Here is a 4725-nt window from a genome sequence, read left to right on the forward strand (position 1 = left end):
TTTGCTTTCAATAAGCTACAACATGATGTAGAAAGTTTTTTGCACATGAACAAAAATCCTATGGAATTTTTTATCTATCTGTACACTCAAGCAATGACTTTTTGGACACTGGTCTTCATTTTGGAAGGTTCACATTTTTGATTTACTTTTAAAAAAAATGTGCCCGAAATATGTTTGATTATTATTCATGACATGTCTTTTTTTCTTTTTTTTTCTTTTTCTTTTTTTTTTTTTTTTTTTTTTTTTTTACAAGTGGTTAATGGCAGCACCACCATAAACTAATAAGTAAAAGACACAACATGATTGCATTCAGCATAAGAGTCACAGCAAAAAGCAGAATAATAGTGAGGTAAAATGAATTGCTTCAATGGAACACAGTATAATATGAAGCATTACTTTATTAATTTCAGGCTGCTTTCAGATAAAACAGCAACAACAACAACAACAACAACAACATACAAATACGAACTAACAGGGCATGTTGAATCACAAACTCCCAAAAGTCACCAAATATCTAATTACTGAACTGACGAAAAGAATCCAATCTGCAAGTAAATGAAGCTTGAGGTCCTGATAACACAAATGAAGCGTTGAAATCACAGCCCATCTGGACCTCAAGATGCAACATTCACACTGTTCATGAATGGCACAAAGCTTCAGAGTTTTCCCAGAAGTCAACAGTATAAACAGGTTATAATATTCAGATATTTCCTAGTTGTGTAAACAGTGAATTACTAAAACTCAGAAAACAAGTCTGAGTGAAAGTAAAGGACTCATAAATAATGATAACAGGACGACGATGGATTACTGAATATCTACTGAACAGTGATTAGAGAGGAGAGTGAAATATTTGCCTGTTTCCATGGTGATGATTTCTGTTTTTTTAAAAAAATACTTTTCTCCCTCATCGTCTTGTAAAAGCTGGAAAGGAGCCCTCGGTCTCTCTCACAGTTTTATCACTGCAAGTCAACAGGACAGTTTAATCACTGTCATGCACTACTTTCATAATTCATAGTCAATGTGAGCAGCCAAACAACATCTTATTAATTCTGTAAAAACCTCTGAACAGGATAGGAGTTTATGAGGCAGGATACAAATGTGGTTTTGAACACAATACTCGTATGAGTCTTCATCCATTATCCAGGTCCGGGTTGCGGGGGCAGCAGCCTCAGCAAAGAAGCCCAGACAGTCCTCTCCCCAGCCCTTCCGCCATCCCTCCCCAGGGAGGCGTCCAGGAGGCATCCTCACAAAATGCCTGAACCACCTCAACTGGCTCCTCTCGACATGGAGGAGCAGTGGCTCTACTCCAAGTCCCTCCCGGATGTCCGAACTCCTCACCCTATCTCTAAAGAAGAGCCCGGCCACCCTGTGAAGGAAACTCATTTTGGTCACTTGCACACACAACCTCATTCTTTCAGTCCTCGGGATGTAACGATATGAAAATTTCATATCACAGTTATTGTGACCAAAATTATCACTGTTATCATTATTATTGCGGTATTATTGAAATTGTGCTCAAAATGTTCAAAAGTACTAATACACAGACCGAAATAATTTAACCAAATTGTATTTTGAAAAAAAAAAAAAAAAAACTTGAATAAATATAGGCACAATGCACATTCTCTTGGCAGAAACATTCAAATATTAACCCTTAGTGGTCTGAGCCTATTTTGTCTGTTTTCAGTTCTTTTGATTTTGCCTTATATACTATATAAACAAATGTTTACTATACCCATGTTTCAGCACAGTTTCATTTATATCAACTGCCTATTATTTTTTTCACTTTAACCTAATATAAAAACATAGAAGGCTGGAAAACACACAAAAAAAAAAAAAAAAAAATCTGCTTTGAAAATGTATATAATTTATTGCATAAATAACACACAGATGCTTCACGAACCTTTTCAAAGACTTTAAACGTGAATATTGGTTCAAAATATTAGGTATATACAATTAAAATTGTAATAAATTAAAACCATACTCAAATATTTGACATACAAGCAGATCTTACATAGGCATTTCTCTGGAAAAGTGCGGTAATCAAACAAGGTTATCATGATAATTAGAATTTAAACAGTAATACTAACCATTGGCAATTTTACCACGGTTTATCATTATACCAGTAATCGCTGCATCCCTATTTCGGTCATTACTTTGAACACAATAATCTGAGGTTAAATGTTGGGGTAAAAGTAAAATAAGTCAAGACCTAATCCAGCCAAAAGAGACACTATGCTCATCAACAATGAATTTTGTAACGACCCCTCAGCCACCTCTGCACTTATACCCCTGTTGCTTCCTGCTCCCTTAGCAATATCACTATACCCTCACCTCATCTGTGCCAACTTCTCTCTGCCCTCATGACCACTCACTAACCCTGAAAGACCTGAAAAAGGTAGGTCAACATTGCATCAACCTTGATTTGACCTGAAAATGATGTTGAAATGAAGGTTGATGTCTAGAGAACTTGTACAAGAGCTTCACAAGTTGTTCCTAAATACCAAAGATGAAGGAGATTGGTTGATTTGATGAGAAATTGCATTCACACTGATGGACGCCGCAGGGTACTACTGCTGTCATCTGTATACCTGTAGTCAATGGCAACTAAAGGGTAAAAACCCCAGGGACTATGACAAAACTCATTCTGGAGAAGAGACTATTAAGTGTTCATAAAAGAGCTGGAAACCTGCATTGGATTTTCAGTATTGTTCATTGAAATATTAATAAAAGGAGGAAAAATTAAGATTTCATGTTTGAGTTGCCTGGTACCCAATAAGAACCAACATTTGAAAAAGCTAAATCTTTTTCTATTAAAAACAGAATTTCCAGAATCATAATCTAAGGGGATCCAGAGGGGAATACCCAGTGGAAATAAATAATTAAAAAATCTTGTCTATTGTTTCAAGACAAAAAGTAACAAATACATGCTACAACTGATGAACGTTAACTCAGGCAAGTTCTTGTCTAGCAGAGTGTCATCAAACAAGGTAATTAGGCAACACACCGTGGTTCAACAAAGCTCCAACACATCAAAGTAAAACAAAACAGTAGATGGCAGAGATGCACCTCCACAACATTACCGCAGATAGAAAGACTAATTTTCTGCACCTGAGCTTAAAATGGTGTGGTCCTTCAACCTGCAGACCAGGAGCAAGGGTTTCTTATCAACCCTCAAATAATTAATTAAAAATCAAGTCATGGTAACTGCAGTTGCTTTCCATCCTCTTCAATACAAGTGTGATGTTTTGTTTATAATGTGCTGCAGTATAGGTCCAACACAAAACCAGAGGTGGCAAAAGTATATGTGACCAGTTAGCTATGCACAAGAACAATTTTATTGGTTCAAGGAAAGCTGGAGACGTGCCTTCGGTTAAAAAAATAAAAAATAAAAAATCATTTATATAACCATTTACAACCTTTACTATTCTTAATTTACACTGTATATTCATATATTTTCTTCTATATCCAGTTGTAATTCGGGTACAAATGAAATAAATGCAATTTTTGGAAACTACAGATATATATCTTCATGCTGAGTAATCAAAAATATTGTTTTAGAGGAAAAAGAAATTGACCCTGATGTTCACTTTCGCGTGCCCAGGCCCTATTGTCAAATCAAATTTATTTCCAAGCCACTCAAACAGTTTCTTACCAAGTTCCCTTACCTGCCACTCACCTGACAGTCACCCTCTCAAATGGATTCAGGCCAACTGGATCTGATTGTCCAAACCTGGCCTGATAAAGGCTATAAAGTACCAAGCCCCATCCACAGTACCCAAGTACTTTACCAAATAGAACAAATACTTGTATAAGAATTACTCTGGCAAAGCACACGTACAGATTTAACTCCTTTACCCATGAAAGAGTGCATTCTCTGAAACGTACATAAAGAGTATAAGTTGAAAGGATGCAAGTTTTTGGGTCAAAGAAGAAACATGATGATACCTTAGCAGAGATTCATTCATTTCTGAACCTGCTTTATCCTCACTAGGGTCACGGGGGTCACTTGGAGCCTATCTCAGCTACATAGGGGCGAAGGCGGGGTACACCCTGGACGAGTCGCCAGTTCATCACAGGGCTGAACATATAGAGTCAAACAATCACTCTCACATTCACACCTATGGGCGATTTAGATTAACCAATTAACCTATCAGTGCATGTCTTTGGATGGTGGGAGGAAGCCGGAGTACCCAGAGAGAACCCACGCAGACACGGGGAGAACATGCAAACACCACACAGAAAGGTCCCACCCCCATTGACTGATGTTGGAATCGAACCCAGGACCTTCTTGCTGTGGAGCATGAGTGCTAACCACCCTTACCAGAGATATTCAGTGAATAGAAATAAAATTAATACCTTTTTCATTGCATAATTTGGAAGGGTACATTCTGGTATGGATTGCTGCCCTGCTATTTATGTTGGGATTCATTTTTGCATTTTAAAAATACAAATAAGTCTGTTAATCTTACCGTTTAATGTGTAAAATGTGAGAGAATTTGGACAATCTAATTCCTGGGATGAAGTACAATATTCGTGTTTTCATCAGTAATCAAAATAAGAATTATAATCCATTTCTTAGCTTAGAATGGGCCACTCAGGGGAGAAGGTGACTTCCACAGTGTCCACAATACCCCCTTGATAAAAATTCAGAAACATCAGGTCAAATGATGACCTCTCATTAACGAGCAGTCGCCGTATGGGAGGGTGAGATGAAGGGATGCCACT

This window comes from Sphaeramia orbicularis, chromosome 18, assembly GCF_902148855.1.
Source record: "Sphaeramia orbicularis chromosome 18, fSphaOr1.1, whole genome shotgun sequence".
Taxonomy (NCBI): Eukaryota; Metazoa; Chordata; class Actinopteri; order Kurtiformes; family Apogonidae; genus Sphaeramia; species Sphaeramia orbicularis.